At 42.5% G+C, this 26,147-nt stretch overlaps 1 long non-coding RNA gene across 2 annotated transcripts; it reads right to left on the bottom strand.

The window, feature by feature from the left end:
• Positions 1-13,327: 13,327 nt before the first annotated feature.
• LOC120966478 (uncharacterized) lies at positions 13,328-24,500 on the bottom strand. Of its 2 annotated transcripts, XR_012187834.1 has the most exons (4): positions 23,633-24,500; positions 23,421-23,544; positions 23,204-23,305; positions 13,328-16,882 (listed from the first exon to the last, which is right to left on the bottom strand). It is a non-coding gene; the product is annotated as an uncharacterized lncRNA (long non-coding RNA). The 2 variants fall into 2 exon arrangements; XR_005760237.2 differs by having other exon boundaries at positions 23,421-24,500.
• Between the last annotated feature and the right edge of the window lie 1,647 nt (positions 24,501-26,147).

The raw sequence follows: 26,147 nt of genomic DNA, 5'->3' as shown, positions 1-26,147 counted from the left end.
AACTCGTCTCCCGGCTCTACCCAAGACAAGAACACAAGCAAATGGAACCACAATCAATCACGGGAAATGCACAAGCAACATGATGCAAAACATGTATGATATGCGAGATATGATATGCGATGCATATGCGTGCTCCGGGAGGAAAATGATGAACAAGGCAGTAACTTGGCAAACCAAGCATGCCACTGGAAAGATGAGATGTGTCGTGGAATTGCCACGGCAGATGTCCTCGAGCTAGGACTTAGTCGCGGAGCCATCGCAGCTAGGAAGCTTGAAGGGGTTGAGTGGGACAAGGAACACGAGGGTTTATACTGGTTCGGCCCCTTACGGTGAAGGTAAAAGCCTACGTCCAGTTTGAGGTGGTATTGATTAGGGTTTCGATGACCAGGGAGCTTAACTGCTATGCCTGGCTCTCGATCAGATCTTACTTGTCCTGAACCGCCACCGGGTCGTCCCTTTATATAGAGAGGCTGACGCCCAGCGGCTCTCAGAGTCCCGGCCGGCTCATAAGAGTGTCTGGCTCGGACTCTCAACTATTCTTGCCTTGCACTACAAGTTCTACCATAATGATGATTGTGACTACGGGCCTTAAGCCATATCCGGGTCTTAAGCCCATCCTTGGCCCACCGTCTTCAAGCTTGGCACCGGGCTTCTGGCAATGACCATATGAGTAACCCGGCCCCTCCTGGCGGGTGACTCTAAGGTCCATATCCTCAACAAGATGATTTCGGTCAAAATCGATATAAAGATCACCGGAAACGGATGCACGGTTTGCAAATGGCAAGCAAAACAAGAATGACACGAATCTGCGTTTAACAGCATGATAGCACTTAAAATGCAACAAGTAACAATGCTACAGCGCTCCCACGTAGCAACAAGGCATATGACAGTAATCTACAGGAGATGCTTGACAAAAGATGAAAACAGCATCAGGTAGCAATATTCAGAGCACGAAATCAACATCCTACAGGAACTTAACATGACAAAACAAGGCATGACAGTATTCTACTAAATGCATATGACAAAAGTCCCTTGCTGACCATAGGCCAAATAGGACCAGAAGATATGATGGCAACCTTGTAAACATAGCAAGTTTCGTTAACAGGTTTCAGACTTAGCAGAAAACAGAGCATGGCAGAAACAATAATATGAAGGCATCTTTGTGAGCTTGATGCACTCACCACAAAGCAATGCATGACAAAAAAAGCATACCTACAGCAGGATGGCATGTTTGTGAAGCTATCCATGGCAAGAATAAAAGCATAGCATGTATAAAACAACTACAACAAGCTTGGCAAAATTGAATAACACGTAAACAATCTGCCGGAAATATTTTATAGCAAAAGTAGAGCACGATGGAGTCATGCTATGGCACTCCATAATTGCAAACAAGGGCAGGAATGGATCAATTATAACAATATCTACAAAACGTCCTTATGGAACATCTCCAAAATATGCATGGATCTCTTTGGAGAATCAAGTTTACATGGCAACAAAATAACAGCAGACAAGGACTTAGAGAAATTACCGTCCCTGAAATCAGAAACATTACGGAGCCTAGTTTGCATGCTTGTGCTAGTCACCACAGAGATCACAAAAATACATGGCATCTACCCTTGGAAACTTGGCATGGCATACAACAAAACACATGTAGAGCTCATCCCCATAAGATGCACAGATTAAAAGATACAAAAATAACAAATCTCCAAGTTCTGATAAGTAACAGCAGATAACAGCAACTAGCACTCTTGCATCAGAGATTTGGGCATCAATATGGCCTCTAATGAACATGGTGCAATGGAACAAAATGTAGAGCATCATGAGGCGAACATTTCGATATATTACACGCGTGAAACGGAGCTATATGCAGAGAGTTATGATGCTATGAACATGGGCACACGCGATAAAAATAAATGACTTAGGAAATTTTCGGGGGTCTCGGGAAAGTCAACCTTGACTGAGATCTGGATCGGGACGACCTTCGGCACGGCTGCTCGAGCTCACCGGCGACGGGAGAGGAAGGGGCGACGGTGGCCGGCGTCGGGAGAGGAGAGGAGGCGCTCGGGCGCGCGGCGAGCCGGGGCGCCGCAGGCGCGCGGCGAGCCGGGGCGCCGCAGGCTCGCGCCATAGACGGGTGGCCGGGGCGGCGGAGATGGCGGCGGGGCCGGCCGGCGGACGCGGGGAAGGACGGCGGCCTCGGGCGCGCGCCGGCAGGCGGCGGCGGCTGCGGGCTCGCGCGGGCCCGCGGTGGGCCTGGCGGGCCGCGGCGGCGGGGCGCGAGGTGTGAGGCGCGGAGGCGACGTGGCGGCGGCTGATTCGTCGGGGCGGCGGCGCAATTTCGTCCGGTGGCGGTATGGACACGTCCGCCCGTGGAGAGGGGAAGGGGACTAGGGTTGGACTGCGAATGTAAATCGGGAGAGATGCAAATTTATAGGTAGAGGGAGCTAGGAGAGTCCAAATGAGGTGCGGTTTTCGCCCACACGATCGTGATCGAACGACCTAGAGCATGGGAAAGAGTTCGGTGGGTTTTGGGCTGTTTAGAGAGGGGGTTTTGCTGCAACACACAAAAGGACTTTGCGGATGCCCGGTTAACCGTTGGAGTACCAAGCGACCTCCAAATGGAACGAAACTTGACCGGTGGTATACCAAGGCCACTTGACAAGCCTCGGTCCATTCCGACAACGTTTGACACCCGCTCACGAAAGAAAACAAGAGGGGTGCGCCGGAGGAGATAGGAGCGCCGGATTGCAAAACGGACAATGGTGAAAAAGCTCGGATGCATGAGACGAACACGTATGCAAATGCAATGCACATGATGACATGGTATGAGATGCATGACATGAACAAAATGCAAAACGAAAGACAAAACCCGACCACGGAGGGAATATCATAACACATAGCCGAAAATGGCAAGAGTTGGAGTTACAAATATGGAAAGTTACATCCGGGGTGTTACACTTGTGTCCCCAACACACCCAATACAATGGTAAATTGTATAGGTGCACTAGTTCGGCGAAGAGATGGTGATACAAGTGCAATATGGATGGTAGATATAGGTTTTTGTAATCTGAAAATATAAAAACAGCAAGGTAGCAAGCTATAAATGTGAGCATAAACGGTATTGCAATGCGTTGAAACAAGGCCTAGGGTTCATACTTTCACTAGTGCAAGTTCTCTCAACAATAATAACATAATTGGATCATATAACTATCCCTCAACATGCAACAAAGAGTCACTCCAAAGTCACTAATAGCGGAGAACAAACGAAGAGATTATGGTAGGGTACAAAACCACCTCAAAGTTATCATTTCTGATAGATCTATTCAAGAGTCCGTAGTAAAATGACATGAAGCTATTCTTTCCGTTCGATCTATCATAGAGTTCGTAATAGAATAACACCTTAAGACACAAATCAACCAAAACCCTAATGTCACCTAGATACTCCAGTGTCACCTCAAGTATCCGTGGGTATGATTATATGATATGCATCACACAATCTCAGATTCATCTATTCAAACCAACACAAAGTACTTCAAAGAGTGCCCCAAAGTTTCTACCGGAGAGTCAAGACGAAAACATGTGCCAACCCCTATGCATAGGTTCATGGGCGGAACCCGCAAGTTGATCACCAAAACATACATCAAGTGGATCACGTGATATCCCATTGTCACCATAGATAAGCACGGCTAGACATACATCAAGTGTTCTCAAATCCTTAATGACTCAATCCGATAAGATAACTTCGAAGGGAAAACTCAATCCATTACAAGAGAGTAGAGGGGGAGAAACATCATAAGATCCAACTATAATAGAAAAGCTCGCGATACATCAAGATCGTATCACCTCAAGAACACGAGAGAGAGAGAGAGATCAAACACATAGCTACTGGTACATACCCTCAGCCCCGAGGGTGAACTACTCCCTCCTCATCATGGAGAGCGCCGGGATGATGAAGATGGCCACCGGTGAGGGATCCCCCCTCCGGCAGGGTGCCGGAACAGGGTCCCGATTGGTTTTTGCTGGCTACAGAGGCTTCCGGCGGCGGAACTCCCGATCTATTCTGCTCCCCGAAGTTTTTAGGGTATATGGATATATATAGGCGAACGAAGTCAGTCAGGGGAGCCACGAGAGGCCCACGAGGGTGGAGGGCGCGCCCAGGGGGGTGGGCGCGCCCCCCTGCCTCGTGCCTTCCTTGTTGCTTCCCTTACGTACACTGCAAGTCTTCTGGATTGCTTCCGTTCCAAAAATAACTCTCCCGAAGGTTTCATTCCGTTTGGACTCCGTTTGATATTCCTTTTCTGCGAAACACTGAAAGAAGGAGAAAAACAGAAACTGGCACTGGGCTCTGGGTTAATAATTTAGTCCCAAAAATAATATAAAAGTGTATAATAAAACCCATAAAAATCCAAAACAGATAATATAATAGCATGGAACAATCAAAAATTATAGATACGTTGGAGACGTATCAGCATCCCCAAGCTTAATCCTGCTCGTCCTCGAGTAGGTAAATGATAAAAACAGAATTTTTGATGTGGAATGCTACTTAGCATAATTTTCAATGTAATTCTCTTAATTGTGGTATGAATATTCAGATCCAAAAGATTCAAGACAAAAGTTTAATATTAACATAAAAATAATAATACTTCAAGCATACTAACTAAGCAATTATGTCTTCTCAAAATAACATGGTCAAAGAAAGTTATCCCTACAAAATCATATAGTGTGGCTATGCTCTATCTTCACCAGACAAAGTATTTAAATCATGCACAACCCCGATGACAAGCCAAGCAATTGTTTCATACTTTTGGTGTTCTCAAACTTTTTCAATCTTCACACAATACATGAGCGTGAGCCATGGATATAGCACTATATGTGGAATAGAATGGTGGTTGTGGAGAAGACAAAAAAGGAGAAGATAGTCTCACATCAACTAGGCGTATCAACGGGCTATGGAGATGCCCATCAATAGATATCAATGTGAGTGAGTAGGGATTGCCGTGCAACGGATGCACTAGAGCTATAAGTATATGAAAGCTCAATAAAAGAAACTAAGTGGGTGTGCATCCAACTCGCTTGCTCACGAAGACCTAGGGCATTTTGAGGAAGCCCATCATTGGAATATACAAGCCAAGTTCTATAATGAAAAATTCCCACTAGTATATGAAAGTGACAACATAGGAGACTCTCTATCATGAAGATCATGGTGCTATTTTGAAGCACAAGTGTGGTAAAAGGATAGTAGCATTGTTCCTTCTCTATTTTTCTCTCATTTTTTATTTGGGCCTTTTCTCTTTTTTTATGGCCTCTTTTTTTTAGTCCGAAGTCTCATCCCGACTTGTGGGGGAATCATAGTCTCCATCATCCTTTCCTCACTAGGACAATGCTCTAATAATGATGATCATCACACTTTTATTTACTTACAACTCAAGAATTACAACTCGATACTTAGAACAAAATATGACTCTATATGAATGCCTCCGGCGGTGTACCGGGATGTGCAATGACTCATGAGTGACATGTATGAAAGAATTATGAACGGTGGCTTTGCCACAAATACGATGTCAACTACATGATCATGCAAAGCAATATGACAATGATGGAGCGTGTCATAATAAACGGAACGGTGAAAAGTTGCATGGCAATATATCTCGGAATGGCTATGGAAATGCCATGATAGGTAGGTATGGTGGCTGTTTTGAGGTGCTAGCAATGGTGGAAGGGTGAGAGTGCATATAATCCATGGACTCAACATTAGTCATAAAGAACTCACATACTTATTGCAAAAATCTATTAGTTATCAAAAGGAAGTACTACGCGCATGCTCCTAGGGGGATAGATTGGTAGGAAAAGACCATCGCTCGTCCCCGACCGCCACTCATAAGGAGGACAGTCAATAAATAAATCATGCTCCGACTTCATCACATAACGGTTCACCATACGTGCATGCTACGGGAATCACAAACGTTAACACAAGTATCTCTCAAATTCACAACTACTCCACTAGCATGACTCTAATATCACCATCTTCATATCTCAAAACAATCATAAAGAATCAAACTTCTCATAGTATTCAATGCACTTTATATGATAGTTTTTATTATATCCCTCTTGGATGCCCATCGTATTAGGACTAAATTCATAACCAAAGCAAATTACCATGCTGTTTAAGACTCTCAAACTAATGTAAGTGAAGCATGAGAGTTCATCTATTTCTTCAAAATAAAACCACCGCCATGCTCTAAAAGGATATAAGTGAAGCACTAGAGCAAATGACAAACTACTCCAAAAGATATAAGTGAAGATCAATGAGTAGTCGAATAATTGTGCAACTATGTGAAGAATCTCTAACATTTAAGAATTTCAGATCTTGGTATTTTATTCAAACAGCAAGCAAAGATAAAGAAAGTAAAATGACGCTCCAAGCAAAACACATATCATGTGGTGAATAAAAATATAGCTCCAAGTAAAGTTACCGATGGATGAGGACAAAAGAGGGGATGCCTTCCGGGGCATCCCCAAGCTTAGGCTCTTGGTTATCCTTGAATACTACCTTGGGGTGCCTTGGGCATTCCCAAGCTTAGTCTCTTTCCACTCTTTATTCCATAGTCCATCGAATCTTTACCCAAAACTTGAAAACTTCACAACACAAAACTCAACAGAAAACTCGTAAGCTCCGTTAGTATAAGATAATAAATAACCACTTAGGTACTGTTGTGAACTCATTCTAAATTCATATTGGTCTAATATCTACTGTATTTCAACTTCTCTATGGTTCATACCCTCCGATACTACTCATAGATTCATCAAAATAAGCAAACAACACATAGAAAACAGAATCTGTCAAAAACAGAACAGTCTGTAGTAATCTGTATCATTAGAATACTTATGTAACTCCAAAAATTCTGAAATAAATTGTTGGACTTGAGGAATTTGTCTAGTAAGCATCTGCAAAAAGAATCAACTAAATAGGACTCTCCAGTAAAAAGTTTTAGCTAATCTCGTGAGCGCTAAAGTTTCTGTTTTTTACAGCATGATCATAAAGACTTCACCCAAGTCTTCCCAAAGGTTCTACTTGGCACAAACACTAATTAAAACATGAAAACACATCTAACCAGAGGCTAGATGACTTATTTATTACTAAACAGAACCAAAAAGCAAGAAACTAAAATAAAGTTGGGTTGCCTCCCAACAAGCGCTAACGTTTAACGCCCCTAGCTAGGCATGATGATTTCAATGATGCTCACATAAAAGATAAGAATTGAAACATAAAGAGAGCATCATGAAGAATATGACTAGCACATTTAAGTCTAACCCACTCCTATGCATAGGTATTTTGTGAGCAAACAACTTATGGGAACAGTAATCAACTAGCATAGGAAGGCAAAACAAGCATAACTTTAAAACTTTAAGCACATAGAGAGGAAACTTGATATTATTGCAATTCCTACAAGCATATATTCCTCCCTCATAATAATTTTCAGTAGCATCATGAATGAATTCAACAATATAACCAGCACCTAAAGCATTCTTTTCATGATCTAAAAGCATAGAAATTTTATTACTCTCCACATAAGCAAAATTCTTCTCATTCTGAATAGTGGGAGCAAACTCAAAAAAATAACTATCATGTGAGGCATAATCCAATTGAAAATTAAAATCATGATGACAAGTTTCATGGTTATCTTTATTCTTTATAGCATATGTGTCATCACAATAATCATCTAAAATAGGAGGCATGCTTTCATCATAATAAATTTGCTCATCAAAACTTGGGGGACTAAACATATCATCTTCATCAAACATAGCATCCCCAAGCTTGTGGCTTTGCATATCATTAGCATCATGGGTATTCAAAGAATTCATACTAACAACATTGCAATCATGCTCATCATTCAAAGATTTAGTGCCAAACATTCTAATGCATTCTTCTTCTAGTACTTGGGCACAATTTTCCTTCCCATCATTTTCACGAAAGACATTAAAAAGATGAAGCATATGAGGCACCCTTAATTCCATTTTTTAGTTTTCTTTTATAGACTAAACTAGTGATAAAACAAGAAACTAAAAGATTCGATTGCAAGATCTAAAGATATACCTTCAAGCACTCACCTCCCCGGCAACGGCGCCAGAAAAGAGCTTGATGTCTACTACACAACCTTCTTCTTGTAGACGTTGTTGGGCCTCCAAGTGCAGAGGTTTGTAGGACAGTAGCAAATTTCCCTCAAGTGGATGACCTAATATTTATCAATCCGTGGGAGGCATAGGATGAAGATGGTCTCTCTCAAACAACCCTGCAACCAAACAACAGAGAGTCTCTTGTGTCCCCAACACACCCAATACAATGGTAAATTGTATAGGTGCACTAGTTCGGCGAAGAGATGGTGATACAAGTGCAATATGGATGGTAGATATAGGTTTTTGTAATCTGAAAATATAAAAATAGCAAGGTAGCAAGCGATAAAAGTGAGCATAAACGGTATTGCAATGCGTTGAAACAAGGCCTAGGGTTCATACTTTCACTAGTCCAAGTTCTCTCAACAATAATAACATAATCGGATCATATAACTATCCCTCAACATGCAACAAAGAGTCACTCCAAAGTCACTAATAGCGGAGAACAAACGAAGAGATTATGGTAGGGTATGAAACCACCTCAAAGTTATCCTTTCTGATCGATCTATTCAAGAGTCCGTAGTAAAACAACATGAAGCTATTCTTTCCGTTCGATCTATCATAGAGTTCGTACTAGAATAACACCTTAAGACACAAATCAACCAAAACCCTAATGTCACCTAGAGTCTCCAATGTCACCTCAAGTATCCGTGGGTATGATTATACGATATGCATCACACAATCTCAGATTCATCTATTCAAACCAACACAAAGTACTTCAAAGAGTGCCCCAAAGTTTCTACCGGAGAGTCAAGACGAAAACGTGTGCCAACCCCTATGCATAGGTTCATGGGCGGAACCCGCAAGTTGATCACCAAAACATACATCAAGTGGATCACGTGATATCCCATTGTCACCACAGATAAGCACGGCAAGACATACATCAAGTGTTCTCAAATCCTTAAAGACTCAATCCGATAAGATAACTTCAAAGGGAAAACTCAATCCATTACAAGAGAGTGGAGGGGGAGAAACATCATAAGATCCAACTTTAATATCAAAGCTCGCGATACATCAAGATCGTATCACCTTAAGAACACGAGAGAGAGAGAGAGAGAGAGAGATCAAACACATAGCTACTGGTACATACCCTCAGCCCCGAGGGTGAACTACTCCCTCCTCGTCATGGAGAGCGCCGGGATGATGAAGATGGCCACCGGTGAGGGATCCCCCCTCCGGCAGGGTGCCGGAACAGGGTCCCGATTGGTTTTTGCTGGCTACAGAGGCTTCCGGCGGCGGAACTCCCGATCTATTCTGCTCCCCGAAGTTTTTAGGGTATATGGATATATATAGGCGAACGAAGTCGGTCAGGGGAGCCACGAGAGGCCCACGAGGGTGGAGGGCGCGCCCAGGGGGGTGGGCGCGCCCCCCTGCCTCGTGCCTTCCTTGTTGCTTCCCTTACGTACACTGCAAGTCTTCTGGATTGCTTCCGTTCCAAAAATAACTCTCCCGAAGGTTTAATTCCGTTTGGACTCCGTTTGATACTCCTTTTCTTCGAAACACTGAAACAAGGAGAAAAACAGAAACTGGCACTGGGCTCTGGGTTAATAAGTTAGTCCCAAAAATAATATAAAAGTGTATAATAAAGCCCATAAACATCCAAAACAGGTAATATAATAGCATGGAACAATAAAAAATTATAGATACGTTGGAGACGTATCACCCCCCTCATGTCGAAGTATCCCCTCCCCCCCCCCCCCCCCCCCGCATGTCGAAGTTATCGGGGAGGGGGTATAACGACAACGACATACATACATGGAAAAAATGCTATCCATCTATACATACATAGCCACATACATATATACATGAAAAAATGCTCTAAAAAAATTTAATACATATAGAACATCCATACATACATATAGCCACATACATACATATATATATGAACAAAAAAATCATCATATAAAAAATGAACAAAAAAATGATACGAACAGAGGGGGGTGGCGGCGGCTCACAGCGGGGGCAGCCGGCGAGGGCGACGATGGGGGCGGGCCGGGGCAGGGGCGTGGCCGGGCGCGCTCGGGGGCGGCGAACGGCGTCGGCTGGCGAGGGGGGCGGCAGGGGCGGCGCGCGAGGGAGCCGGCAACGACGTCGGTTGGCGAGGGCAACGGTGGGGGCGGCGCGCGCGCGTGCCGACGATGACGGCGACGATGGGGGCTGGTCGGGGCGCAGGGGCACGGCCGGGCATGCTTGAGGGCGGCGGACGGCGACGGCGTGGGCGGCGGATGGCGTCGGCGTGGGCTCGGGGGTGGGGCAGGGGCACAGGCGACGGCGACGGCGTTGGGGTAGCCTGGCGGCGTCGAGGAGGTCAGCGTCGTCGGGGGGAACTGCGAGATGAAAATGAAAATTTTCACAAGTGTTTTCCTATATACATAAAGCATTAGTCCCGGTTTGAGGCAGGAACCGGGACCAATGCCCCCCTTTAGTCCCGGTTCGTGCCACCAACCGGGACCAAAGGTCTCTTTTCAGCAGCCCAAAGGGCGGGAAGCAGAGACCTTTCGTCTCGGTTCGTGGCATGAACCGGGACCAAAGATGGGCATTGGTCCCGGTTGGTGCCACGAACCGGGACCAAAGGGGTGCATTGGTCCAGGTTCATGGCACCAACCGGGACCAATGGTGTGCGCCTGGCACAGTTGCGGTGCGGTTGGATGCTTAGTCCCACCTCGCTAGCTGAGAGGCTTCGGCACTTGTTTATAAGCGCGGTTGCGCCATCTCTCTCAAACTCCTCTGAACTGCAGTCCTACAGGCCTAATCTCACACTTCTATGCCTATGGGCCTACCGGGCCTGCTGTGGGCCTGAATCCTGGCCCAACTCTCTGGGATTCTAGCCGTATTCACGCCATGGTGGCCCAGTAGGCGGTATTTTTTTTGTTTTCTTTTTCGCTTTATTTTTTGTTTCTACTTACAGCAAAATACTTACAGTTTTTCAGTGATTCTTTTTGCTTTTAGGTCACAAAATTATAAACTTTCTGTTAGTGCCATTAGTTTTCAAAGTTGAATAGTTTAAATTTGAATTCTTTTAAATTTGTGTGAATCACTAGTTTGTGAATAACTTTATTAGAAAAATAGATTTTTGAGTGATTCTTTTTCTTGCTATTTAATATTACTGTGTTTTATCATCATATTAAATTTAGTAATTTTTAGGTTATTTTAAATGTCTGTTTTAATCAAAAACAGATTTTGTTATTTTAGTTTGCTATTAAAGTTTCTAAAAAAATTCTTTATGAAAATTCTTTTTGCTATTAATGTTTTGAACAAAAAATACTTTGATAATTTTAGTTGCATAAATTTTATATAATTTTAGTTTAAAAAATAGTAGAGGTTTATAAAATCTTTTTAGTTGATTCCTTTTGCTATTAGAGTTTCATTAAAGTTTTCTAGTTCATTCTTTTTGCTATTAGAGTTTCATTAAAGTTTTCTAGTTCATTCTTTTTGCTATTAGAGTTCCATAAAGTTTTCTAGTTCATTCTTTTTGCTATTAGTTCATTTTTTGAGCTAAATGACCCTGAAATTGAAAAGCACTTCAAATGAACTCTGAAGAGGTTGAAAGTTGGCATGGTATCATCATTTCACCCATATAGCATGTTCTAAAAAGTTGAGAGGGTTACGACAAAAACTGGATGCACTTCGTGTACAAAATGGAGAATCTCTTTTGAAGTATCAGGGTTTCATATGAAAACTCATCTGTTACAAAGGTATTTTATTTTATTCAACTTATTTTAACTCTAGACTTATTGTGTGTTCAAAATGAATCATTCAAAGCCACATCATTAATTTTCAATCCTTTCTGACTTCATTTGGTTTTTTTCCATGCATTTATTAATTTTTTTTAGCTAAATGACCCTGAAATTGAAAAGCACTACAAATGAACTCTGAAAAGGTTGAAAGTTGACATTGTATCATTATTTCAACCACATAGCATGTGCGAAAAAGTTGAGAGGGTTACGGCAAAAACTGGATGCACTTCGTGTACAAAATGGACAATCTCTTTCGAAGTATCAGGGTTTCGGACGAAAACTCATCTGTTACAAAGGTATTTCATTTTTTTGAACTTATTCGAACTCCAGACTTTTGTGTGTTCAAAATGCACCATTCAAAGCCACATCACCAATTTTCAACCCTTCCTGACTTCAATTGGTATTTTTCATGCATTTACTGTTTTTTTGGCTAAATGACCCTGAAATTGAAAAGCACTACAAATAAACTCTGAAAAGGTTGAAAGTTGGCATTGTATCATCATTTTTACCCACATAGCATGTTATAAAAAGTTGAGAGGGTTACGGCAAAAACTGGATGCACTTCGTGTACAAAATGGAGAATCTCTTTTGAAGTATCAGGGTTTCATACGAAAACTCGTCTGTTACAAGGTATTTCAATTTTTTTGAACTTATTTGAACTCCAGACTTTTTGTGTGTTCAAAATGAACCATTTAAAGCCACATCATCAATTTTCAACCCTTTATGACTTTATCTGGTATTTTTCATGCTTTTACTGATTTTTTAAGCTAAATGACCCTGAAATTGAAAAGCACTACAAATGAACTCTGAAAAGGTTGAAAGTTGCCATGGTATTATCATTTCAACCACATAGCATGTTATAAAAAGTTGAGAGGGTTACGGCAAAAACTGGATGCATTCATGTACAAAACAGACAATCTCTTTCGAAGTATCAGGGTTTCGGATGGAAACTTATCTGTTACAAAAGGCATTTCATTTCTTCACATGTAACTGCAGTGATATTTTAGATCAAAGGCATCATCATAATAGTTGTGGAGAGAAAGTCTTCACTTTTTCTTTGCTTGTGTCATTTGCTTATTGCGCCGTTTAACAGGGTGCTTGGATCAGCCTTGACTTTGAAGGGAGGAATTTCATGGAACTTTTCATAATCTTCAAACATGTCTATCTTGCCCTCCAATCCCACGATGTCTCTTTTTCCTGAAAGAACTATGTGGCGCTTTGGCTTATCGTATGATGTATTCGCTTCCTTATCTTTTTTTCTCGATTTGGTAGACATGTCCTTCACATAGAAAACCTGCGCCAAATCATTGGCTAGGACGAATGGTTCATCTGCGTACCCAAGAATACAGAAGTGCATTATATATAATTAAGTGTGTCAAAAACCATTACAAAACATCATGAATACAGAAGTGACCAAATTAATAGAAGTTCATCATCACATTAAAACCAAAATACATACATAGTTCTCTTTGAACAACATATAGCTCTCCAGAGCATCTAATTAAACCATATGTTGAAATTATCTAAAACATTTAAGTGCAACAACAAATGTGATCATAAACGCAATTAAGGTAACAATTGATCCAACGGCATAATGATACCAAGCCTCAGTATGAATGGCATGTTTTCTAATCTTTCTAATCTTCAAGCGCATTGCATCCATCTTGATCTTGTGATCATCGACGACATCCGCAACATGCAACTCCAATATCGTCTTCTCCTCCTCAATTTTTTTCCAATTTTTCCTTCAAGTAATTGTTTTCTTCTTTAACTAAATTTAACCTCTCGACAATAGAGTCGGTTGGAATTTTCAGTTCACATACTTCCTAGATAAAAAAATCTATGTCATGTTGGTCGGCATAATTGTCATAAACACTAAATAAAACAAATAATTATAAAAGATAATATATACCACATTCGAATCATAGACAGGACGAGGGCCGACGGAGGCGGATACCAAAACCATCGCACTATATAATAACATACAATAATAAAAATAAGAAAATTACACAATTATCTTTCTAAATCATACAAGTAAGAACTTTTTTCTTTTAGAAAGAAGATAAGATCAAGAGGGTCACCACGGTGGTGCCGGCGACGAGATCGGCCCGGACGGGACAGGACGGACCGCCAAACCTAGACAAATCTTAAGGAAAATGGAGCTTGGACAAGAAGTTTCAAGAGGAGAAAGCATAAGTGTGGCTTGGGCATTTCATCGAACACCTCATGTGCATAGGAGGTGAGCTAGAGCACCACAAAGCTCTCCCACGGCCAGCCAAAAAAATAGAGGACTCCATTGCTCTGCTCGCAGGGAAGGGGGTATATATATAGGCATCTCATTGGTCCCGGTTCGTGGCTGGAACCGGGAGTAAAGGACTGGTTGTGGGCCAGGACCAAAGGGGCCAGACGAACCGGGACCAATGGCCAATGAGGCCTGGCCGGCCCCTGGCCTCACGAACCAGGACCGATGCCCCCATGGGTCCCGATTCGTGAGTGAAACGAGATTAATGGGCTTACCCGGCCTGGACCAAAGCCCTGTTTTCTACTAGTGACATTCTATACATAATAAGTGTATGTAGTAAGTTACACCTTAATTAAATATATAATACAATTACCTTGAAGTACATACAAAATATAAAATAAATATGTTACCTTGAAGTACTCCTGATTGTTTCTTGATAGATACTGCTCTCACTATGCACTATTAGTTGACTCTATTTATAATGAGACAAGTGGAGTTCGTTGCGGCTAAAAAGTTTGCATGGACAATAATATTTGTAGCAAATCATGAGTCAAACGCAAATAGATTATGTGATTTACAATATATTTAGGATACATAATTGAATATGTTTTTTACTTCTTTGAAAAATAAATATATGATACATAAATTAATTAAAAATGGTAGGCAATGAACGAAGCATGCCCTGCTTTGGCGACACAACGCTAGGTGCATGTAAGAAGGTTAACCTCACTTGCAATGAAATCTGTGAAAAAAAAATCTAGTGCTCTCACTATGTGCTATTAGTTGCCTCTATTTATAGTGAGACAATTATAGTTGCTATATTTATAGCAAACAAAATAAGTTCATTGCGATTAAAAATTTTGCATGGACGATAACATTTCTAGAAAATCATGAGTCAAAAGAAAAAAAGATTATGTAGTTTATCATATATTTAGGATACATAATTGAGTATGTTTCTTTTACTTATTTGACCAATAAGTATATGATAGAAAATTAACTAAAAAATTTAGGCAATAAATGAAGCATGCCCCTAGTATGGCGACACAAAGCTAAGTGCATGTAAACAGGTTGAGCTCACTTGTAATGAAATCTGTGTAGATCTTCAGGGCAATTTATTGAGTGGGCAATATGTTACATTCAATTTTGTGTTCTAACTTATGGCTTTGTAATGTTGCCCCACAATTGTCTAATATATTTTTTCTTTTTATCATGCTCAACATTTCCCTTGTTGGCGAAGGGCCGAGTTCATGCGTGTGGCCAACTTGCCATCGACGTGGACGGCACAGTTCAGTTTGACATGATACTGTTAAAAATGGCATACCCTTGACCCTCATTGTCACCAACGAGGGAGGGAGAACCTATTTCCATGGTGCAAATTTGGTTCAAATTGCCACAGAGTTAAGGATGCAAGCTGGGAGGCGTTCTTACAATTTCTTCATGAATTTGAGGAGCCGCAAGAGCAAAATCTATCTTTGGTATGATGTCCCGCAATCACCATAATATGTATAGTCCGATGGTGATCCAGATGTCATATATATAAGCACTGCTTTATGGTACTAGTTAGCACTTTATTGAACATACATATGTTGTATGCACTTATTGTAATGTAGTGTGTAGATAACAGTAGAGAGTTGGTGAACTGTATTCGAAGTGTGCTATTTATGTCTTTAGGGTACTAACATTATTTCTAAACTGTAAAAAGTTGCAACGACACATAAAAATGCTGCCATGGCAGCTTTTTTTATTTTTGGCCGGCATAATACAATTGTGGCGGCGCAAGGTGAAGCCGCCACAGGTAAGAAAGAATAGTGACGGGTGTGAGCTGCGCCCGCCACAAGTAAGTATATGATCAATGGAGGGAGGTCAGTGGCGGGCACCCCTGAGAGGCTTGCCCGCCACTGCTGGGCATTTTGCACCCAACATTGCTATGTGTTCCTGCATAAGTGCAGAGAAGCAGGCTTTGGGCCTTGGGCATGCGGCCCAGATCGAATCGAACTCTGAGAATATGCATCTCAGGGGGCGATTCCTGATGGCACTGAGTATGCTTCGGATCAGGTAGCGGGCTCGATCTGTGCTAAGCCCACGGATCGCAAAGGGGGGGGTGTACGGCCAGACCAAGCATGGCGACTGCTAGGGTTAGACCGCTTCATGCGAGCCTTGGTTTTTGATCGGCTGGGAAAGGAAAGGCATCGAGGCTCTGGATGTCAATGGCGGCAGGAAATCATCGATCATACGTTGCAACGCTGATGGCTGTTGGACGCGCGAATGGCCCGCCTCCACCGCAGCAAAACCTGATGGCTGTGGGACTTCTGGCAAAGGCAGTTACAGCTGCGTCGCCGGTTGGTCAAATTGGAACACCGAGTATGGACACTAGTGGGGTAATGATGGATATGGAGCTTATGGAGATAACCGCTACTAGGGGTCTTCTTCTTCGGGCGGTGGACGTGGCTACGGCGGTGGCAATCACGGCGGCCGCGGGTTTCATGGCCCACCGGGCAGCTTCGTCGAGGGACCGGCAGGGCCGCAGAAATACATTCCTCCCCGTGGTGGGATGTGAGCCCATCGTGGAGGACTTGGCAGTGGTGCTGGTCCGGTAGGTTTGGTGGTCAGAAAACGCCGTGTGACCCTTCACCGAGGCGATACCGTCCCCCGCATCATGATCCTCCCACTGTCACTGCGGCAAAAAAGATATCTTCTCTTTTGAAACTTCATGGTTTGGAGAGAGCACATCCTACATTTGATAGCCAAGAAATGGTTCTCAGAGCAGAGGGGAGATTCAAATGTTGACAGATGGCAGTTTAAGATCAGCTATCTCTGACAGTTCTTGAGGGGTTGGGCTAAGAATGATATTGGTATATATAGGCAGTAAAGAGAGAGGTTGCTTAATATCATTAATGATCTCAATTTAAAAGCCCAGACTAATTCGCTTAACATAAATGAACAGGTAACTAAACGAGTGGTTGATGTTAGTTTGGCGAAGCTTATTAGTGAAGAAGAAATCAAATGGGCCCTTAGAGCTAAAGTGGGTCAAGTAGTTCAAGGGGATAATAATACACAATTTTCCATATGATTGCCAATGGGAAACATAGGGAAAAGAAGATCATCAAACTTAAACATGATGAGGGTACAATTGTAGGGCATGAGAACCTAAAGATGTATATTTCCAGCTTTTATAGAAGCTGTTTGGGGCCCTAGTAGAGAACTATGTCTCACTCAACAAGGCTATGGCTGAGGACATAGCACAACTGGGAGATGATGAGAATGAGGTATTCACTGCTCCATTTATAGAAAAGGAAGTGTTTGAGGCAATTTCACAAATGAAGAATAACAAAGCACCTGGTCCGGATGGTTTCCCAATAGAATTCTATAAGAGGTGTTGGGATAATATTAAAGGTGACTTGATGCCAATGTTCCATGATCTGTTTAATGGCCATTTACAATTATTGAAACTAAACTTTGGGACTATCACATTGTTACCAAAGAAGGAAGAGGCGGTTAATTTGCATTGAGCAGTTCAGACCGATGTGTGCCTAATGTTAGCTTTAAATATTTACAAAACTTGGAACGAATCGCCTAATACAAATTGTTCATTTTGTGGTTCATCCGACTCAAAATGGCTTTCATGCATGGGCAACACATCCTCGACGGAGTGGTCGTTCTACATGAAACCTTGCATGAAATCCATTCAAAGAAACTTGATGTTGTGGTTTCAAAGTGGATTTCGAGAAGGCATATTATAAAGTCAAGTGACCATTTTTACAGCAAGCCTTGCGTATGAAAGGTTTTGGTGGGACCTGGAGGAAGCATGTCAAATCCTTTGTACAGAAAGGCAACATAGGAATCAAGGTTAATGACGATATAGGTCATTATTTCCAGACGCAAAAAGGAATAAGACAGGGGGATCCGATGTCTCCTATCCTGTTTTAATGTTGTCACTGATATGGTGTCTGTTAAGGAGGACGGCCAGGTGTAGGTGGTCTAATCCCACATCTAGTGGATGGTGGGGTGTCCATTCTACAATACGCGAATGACACCATTATTTTCATGGAATATGATCTAGAAAAGGCGAGAAACATGGAATTAGTTTTATGCCTTTTAAAACAACTGTCTGGGCTTAAGATTCATTTTAATAAAAGTGAGTTGTTCTGCTTTGGACGCGCCAAGGAAGAAAAAAATAATTATAGACAGTTGTTCGGATGTGAGCTATGAATCTGGGAATTTCAATCCATCATCATAGACTAACCAACAAAGAATGGAAATGTATTTTAGTTCGATTTGAAAAGAAATTCAGCTGCTGGAAGGGAAAGCTCTTGTCTTATAGGGGGCGGTTAATCCTTATAAATTCAGTGCTGACGAGCATGCCGATGTTCCTCCTATCCTTCTTCGAGGTACCGATTGGGGTACGAAAAAGATTGGATTTCTATCGATCTCGTTTTGTCTGGCAAATTGACGAAAACAGAACGAAATAGACTTGCCAAATGGAACATTATCTGTAGACTAGAGGACCAAGGTGGCTTGGGAATTGAAAATCTAGTAGTGAAAAATAAATGCTTATTTAGCAAATGGATCTACGGATTGGAGGTAGGGAGGGATGGGGTATAGTTGTAGTTGTTGCGTAATAAATACTTACATTCCAAAACTCTGGCACAAGTCGCGGCATAACCGACTGACTCTCCTTTTTGGAATGGGCTAATGAGGACAAAGGCTTACTTCTTCAATATAGGCAAATGCATATTTGGGAACAGAAATTTTACTATATTTTGGGAAGATACCCAGCTAGGAGAAACACCACTAGCCTTAAAGTGTCCTTCCTTATACAACATTGCACAACGAAAAGAAGTATTCGTTGGTACAGTGTTGAGTTTTGTTCGTCTTAACATTCAGTTCAAGCGAACACTAGTGGGGGAACAATGGTATAGAAGATTGCATCTTGTGCGTAGGTTAATGAAGGTTAACCTTTCTGATGGGCCAGATACCTTACACAAGAGGTTGTCCTTCCGTGTCAGGTGTATTCTTGATTAAGTCTATGTATTCTTGGATAAACACCAAGCTTATCCCGAGGTCGATTCACATTGGAAAAACAAGGTGCCGTTAAAAATCAAGGTATTTATGTGGGTTGTGCATAAAGAAGAAAGTTTGTCAACGAATAACTTAGCGAAGCATAGTTGGGAGGGTAGTCAATGATGTTGCTTTTGTGATAAGAATGAATCAATACAACATCTTTTTATCCAATGCCCACTTTATCCAATGCCGACTTGTGAAGTTATTGTGGCGGACCATTTACGTGTCCTTTAATGTATCTCCACCCGCCATGTTATCAAATTTATTCAGGACTTGGTTAACCGGGGTAGAGCCTAAGACTGCGGCACATATTCGAGCTGGAGTGTGTACATTACTTTGGGCCATATGGAAGTGCCAGAATGATGTTGCTTTTAACAGACAAACCGTACAAATTATTTTGCAGGTTATCTTCTCGGCATCTTCTTGGATTCGTACGTGCTTGTTACTCAGCCATACAAACCACATGGAGCTTATGGATAATGGGTGCAACCAATGGGATATGATCGCACGGGATACTTATAACCAATTAAGATATGTCTAGTTAGCTTACCTATTTTCGCCGGTTGTGGCAACTTTTTCTGTGAGTTCATCATATTGTTTGAGACATTATTTTGAACCTGGACCTTTTCTAATAATATGGATGTGTGCATAAAGAGATGCAGAGGCCAGGGTTATTCCTCCTTTTCGACAAAAAATATATATTTAAAACACTGTAGGGTATATCCAACACAGATCTCATGTGACATATATCCAACAAGTTTGTTTTTAACTATCTCTTATTGTAGTTTTGGGTAGTTTAGTATTGTATCTTCAAAGACAAATTTACTTTATGATACCGCTGTTATAGGCATGACATAAAAAAAACATAAACTAAAATTGAATGGCAATTTTTTAAAAAGTAAATGCATGGAAGGGTCTAGAACAAAGAGAAGTGTTTATGATTTGAAGATTGTACATTGTAACTTGTTTAGAAGGAAAAATTGAAGAATTAAAGTATAGAACATTCCAAAACAAAGAAGTGCTTGTTTTTTTATAAGTCGTTCATCAACCACGGAATCTTGTAGATAGTACATATGGCAGAATCAGGTAAAGTGAAGAGGTTATCTAATGGCCAACAACGCTTCAATTTGACACATCTCTACCGTTGAACTGGTTTCATCCAAGAGCTAACATTCGAAGTTATTTGTACACTATAGTGTTATAGATATAGATATCGGTGGACTATTAGATTGACTATAATGATGTGGCAATGAGATAAAGCCAGTGGTTGGTTTATTATTAGCCATGCATGTCCTAAAATACAACCAATATAATACTACTCCCTCCGTCCCAGAATAGTTTTTCTTAGATTTGTCTAGATACGGATGTGTCTAAAAACATTTTATTGTTTGATACTTCCATATCTATACAAATATAAAAAGACCCAAATGGGCAGATCCAAACCATCTTGACCGTCAAATCATGTTATCTAGCAGTTCAAATCGCTCCAATGTTGAGCATCAAACACGTTTAACGCTCTAATTATCCACCACAGCCATTGGTTATAAACACCTTTTGACTCAACGCTATCCCTTGAAATCTGCTATGTAATCAATATCCTACCATTCCCGCGAAAAAGTAATTGATATCTTACCAAATACCAACGTGCAACAGATATATCTTACCTACTATAACATACAACTAATATCCTACCTAATATAAACATGCATTGCACGTACATTATTACTAGTCTAGATAAATGTAAGACAAGCTTTTTTCGGACGGACGTAATATATAATTAAGAGTAAGTATCACAAACTACTATAACATACATTAATGTCATATATATGATACTAACCTATGAGATTATTCACTCCAAGAGGTCCATAACTCCTCCACTACCCAAGCTCTACTATACTGGTAGTCCCTATACATGGAGAACCAATTAGGCTCGGTTGATTCAATGAATTTCCATAGAAATTTTGAAGGACTAGAGTCCTTGGGATTTTTTTCTATGTTGGTTGTTTGATTCATAGGATTAAATCCTACAAAACTTTTTTGGATGGATTCCCAAAGGATTTCTAGCACCCGCTCAAACCTCTTTGAAAGAATCAGTTGTCTGTTCTATAATGCAATCAAAAAGCCTAAAATATTGTAGGATTGAGATGACCATGTCAATTCAATCATCTGTTTTTTCTATTCCCGTGCTTTTATAATCTTGCAAATCAAAGAAGCCCTTAATTTTGCATGTTGTCCTGTGTGCAAGAGTGCTAGTTTATCAGATATTCTTTAGAGAAAAAAGACGTATAAACAGAACGCCACTACACAGGCCGGGCTGGCCGGCACAATACACACACGCCTTACCGTGTCACACTAGAATAACGCAGACCAGGGTTAAACCCGCGAATGGGCGTGTGTGTAAATGTGAGCAGCAGCATGGGCAGCAGTGTCAAGTCGCACAACTCTACCGTCCACCATGAGGTGGCTCCATAGTTTATGAATAATGTGACATAATAGACAATGCGTAAGAATATTTGTGGTATTTGTGAGGATAAAAAAAGTTGTGCAAATAATTCAAAGGTGTCATATTGGGATGTTACCGACATAGCTAATTCTTGGGCGCAAGGTTTTCAAAAAAATAATCTTGTGCACAAGGACTTAATTACATGGCGACTTGGAAGGATTATACTACAGATATAAAACAAAGTGAATAGAAACGGCAATCAAACTTCCATATTAGGTGGGAACTATAGCAAATTGGGAACATATACCAAGTATCCTAGCACACAATGGTTCTTTCTTAATAAATTAACGAGAAACTAAGAAATAGAGGAGTTAAATGATGCATTTTAACAGAAAACTTGCATTCAACAAATTGAAAAAGGTAGTTTCTTTTTTGAGGTGGCAAACTATATTGTTTCTTATTGACCAGCCCGTCGACTGCGAGGTGCTTGTGACCAAATCGTTAATCTCAAGTTATCTCTTGGAGATGCTCATCAGGAGAGGGCATTCATGCATAAGGGTGAGGATGCGTACACGTTGTGGGTGCCTATGTCTGTACTTTTTTTTTTCTCAAAAAATAGATTGATGTACCATTATCTGTTTTTCTCACTTCTCAAAAAATAGATTGATGTACCATTATTATTATTTTTGCAACATGCTTTATAGAGAGAACTGCATTTTATGTTGAAAAAAGACCAACATTTTAGGGTTCGCTTGAATCTACTCCCTCCGTTCCTAAATATAGGTCTTTTACAAGATTTCAATATGAAGTACATACGGATGTATATAGACGTACTTTAGAGTGAGATTCATTCATTTTGCTCCGTATGTAGTCCATATTAAAATCTCTAAAAAGACTTATATTTAGGAACGGAGGGAGGGAGTATATTGTAAGAGAGCAGCACCTTTCAAGAGTAATCTAAAGTCGTTACCATTGATCTCTATTTTTTCTGTGGTCACCATTTTGAATTAATCGTATCTATGATCAAACAGCAAGCAAAACTAAATCCTTGAGCGAGAGACACAAAACAACAGGAGTTGCACATCTAGATCTATCCCAAGGCTCCGTTTAATATTGCTGCGAGTTCTTGCAATCTTATATTAGTGTTTGTTTGATCCGCATTTGACTACTTTATGGCTAATTTCCTAAACAAATTATGAACTAAACACGGCAAAGTAGAGCTCAACAAACCGTAAACTGAGCCTAAATCAACTGATCGGCGGATCTAGCTCCACACATGCGTTCGGAGGAAGAATCGATCCTAGAGATAACTACGCGCGGCCGCTTTTCTTCCCGGAGATAAGTACGAGACGTCACCAATGGAACAGTGACGTGCCCGACAATGACCTAGGTAGCAGTCCCTACCCTTTACTCCAGCAGCAAGCAGCTGGCTATAGGAGACAAATATGTTACACCACGCAATTACTTTCGACAGCGACGCCACGTGTAAAAATTGAAGAACATAGGGACAGCATGCAGCGCAGCGCTGCGCAAGAAATCTGCAATTACCTGGCAAGAAAAGAGTCAAGTGGTAAGCAGATCTGAGCTATCGATCCATGCGCGTATTTGCCTCTAGATCGTCCATCCCCGGACTAATCTCAGTAGGTTGATCTGCCATGAACATTCCAGACTAATGTAAGCCGAAAGCAATCGTAATCAAAACATGCGATACTGTAGTAGATCTGACAAAAATTTACGGAGATCCATAAGGAATATATTTTTTAACCTCGGTTGCTTCAAGATCCAGATTCTTGGAACCAGCTATAGCTGAATCAATCAGCGGCGCCGCAGTAAATGCCTTTTTCCCTTCCCAAGGCCGGAGCGAGCAGCAGCGGGTAACGGTAAAATCCCTTGGAAAAGATGAGAGAATTTATCAAAGCAAAAGGTAGCATCTTCGTACCGAGAGAAAAGGGAGGGAATCCGTGCGCGAAAGCGTACCCACGCGCGCGGCGCCGTACGCTCTAGCCTCCCAGAAATGGAAACTTGCAGAGAGCGGCATGAACACAAAATTGCGGGGTAGTCTGTACGGCATACGATGACGCAAAAACGACGGCCGGCCTGTGCTGTGGACGCGGCGGCGGTGTGCTAGCACGGGCAGCCAGCCACGGCGAAGGCCGGAAGGGAAGCGGGAGAGTGGATGACAGGAAGAGCAGTGAGCACGCGGCCGCGACGGCACACCCGGGCGGTGCCGTAACGACCGGCCGTGTGCTCACTCTCTTCTGTCACCGTTCGGCGCCCGTACCGGTCCTTGCCGAGCTAAGCAGCCGCGCCGCGCACCTTCAACGCACACCGCCGCCGCGGCCACCGCACGCGGCACGGACGCTGGCGTTTTTTTTGCGAGATCGATGGGGGAGATGGGAGAAGTGGGGAGAGACGGGTGTTGGGAGGCCGGATATATAGGCCGAGGGGTTGGGGGAGGTAGCCGGGCACGCACGTGTTGGGCCCGCGGTATGGCAGCGACGAGCGGAGAACGTGCAGCGCCGGAACATTCCGCGGCTGGCTGGCTAGGGTTTTCCTACTCCGATCCCGCCGCGCGCGAGAGGGGTGGTTGGTTGCATCGATCTAGCGCATACAAGGGCACGATCGAGCGATGGGTCGATGGCGCCCGGCGCTGCGGACGCGGCCATGCTAGGTAGCAAGCTAGCTGCTAGCTGTCGCCGCGCCGCGCCAGATCGAATCGAGCTAGCCAGCGGCGTCGCCCGCCCGGCGGCCAGGCTGGGTGGATGGATCGATGGCAGGCGTGCCTCCCCTCCTCGATCGTGTTCGGCTCTTTCTAAAATCGGGCATGCGGGGCGCCGTGAGTGAAGGCGAGGGGAGGCGTGTGGGGTTCATCTCCTCGAAGCGATAAGCTGGGGCATTAAAGCCGCGCCGGGGCCGGTGGCCCCTCGACACGACACGAGAGGCGAGGCCAGCCCGCGATAAGATTTTTCCAAATCTTGCTACCCTTTTCTTTTTTCCTTTTACCACCAGCTTTGACTCACCGGCCGATCGATGACCACAACCGAAGCGCAGAGATGCCCGCCCGCCCGTCCCGAGCGTCGCTGGAGCGCCAACAAGTGGCAATTTGAGCAGCGCGCCTTCTTCCCATCGCCTCACGCACATGTTCGACGTGACATGGCTGCTCCGACAACTGTCGAGACACCAGAGAGAGAGATATATAGTGTGAAAATTGCTTGTGGAGGACGAGCTTTATGGAGCTTACATTTGCAAAATTAAAAATTCATCAAAACATTCTGATAAAATATAGATGTACATGAAGGCATAATGTACATGTGTGTAAAATTTCAAAACGAAATACGTTGAAATGAGGGCTGTGCAAAAAAGACAAATCTAGGGCTTTTCTACACATGACACCATTCATTCTCAAAGTTCATGAATTTATTTTTTACAGGTCGCATTTCAAGGTATTTTATCCTTAATTTTTACACACATATACATTTCGTCCTTGTATACTTGCATATTTTTTCACGCTTTTTCAAACGAGAAAGTTTGAAAATAAAGGACTCTATGGAGCCCGGTCACCAAAACACCCCACTCATTTGTGTGCATATATACAAGTAAAGAAAATTCTTTCAAAAATAGGGCATATGAAAAGAGGCATAGACTTTATGGCGTATCAACGAAAGAAATAGAGTGCTATTCGAATTTTTTTGTTTTGCGGGTAGTGCTATTTGAATGTTATAGTGCTGCTGTAGTGTATTAGGAGAGCAAGCGCTAAGTTCTAGCAAATATGGCTGCTTGCGGCCCTAACCGCGTAATAGTGTGCTATTTCGTCGCTAAAAGTTCTAGGGTCATGCAAAAATCTAAAACAGAGAAAAAAATAACCCAACAACCCAAAGTCACTCCTCAACGATCAATAGCCCTTACGCCTCTCATTCTCAATATTAGTCCTAACCCACGAGGCAAGGATACTCTAGTTTGGATTCACATCCCTTCCAGTTCCCACCTGAGCTGTGAGCGACGGTGGTGTCGTTCTCTTATAAGCGGTGGGGACTACCTCCAGCTCGACTCCAGCCAACACGAGGAAGGGCGATGTCAGCCACGCCACCAGTTACGATGAAAAGTCAACCACCAGGTAATACTTTCCTCTGCTACTTCCATGGTTCCACCTTGCTAAGCTCCTCCTGCTGCTTGCTCATGAATCTGCGTGTCTCTTACTGCTACTCCTATGTGCTAGTGTGTCACTTCTCGCATCTTCCATGGAAAGTTGACGAGGGTGGCGCGGCCGTGGAAATGGGGAGGACGTGGTGTAGGGGACGTCGAGGCCGACGAATCCTAGTCCGGGCTCGACAGATCTGGCTGCCAGTTCGATGAATCGAGCGGGTGCTGGTCACCGCCGATCTGCATGGGATAGAGAGGAAGTAGGAAAGTGAGAGTGGATAGTTCAACCTTCAGTTTAAAATTGGATCAAACGCATTTGCTGATTTTGTGCTTCCACACAAATAGATTATGC

The sequence above is a fragment of the Aegilops tauschii genome, chromosome 6, assembly GCF_002575655.3.
Source record: "Aegilops tauschii subsp. strangulata cultivar AL8/78 chromosome 6, Aet v6.0, whole genome shotgun sequence".
NCBI lineage: Eukaryota > Viridiplantae > Streptophyta > Magnoliopsida > Poales > Poaceae > Aegilops > Aegilops tauschii.
The sequence above is the reverse complement of the archived record's forward strand: the minus strand, read 5'-3'. Positions and strand labels throughout refer to the sequence as shown.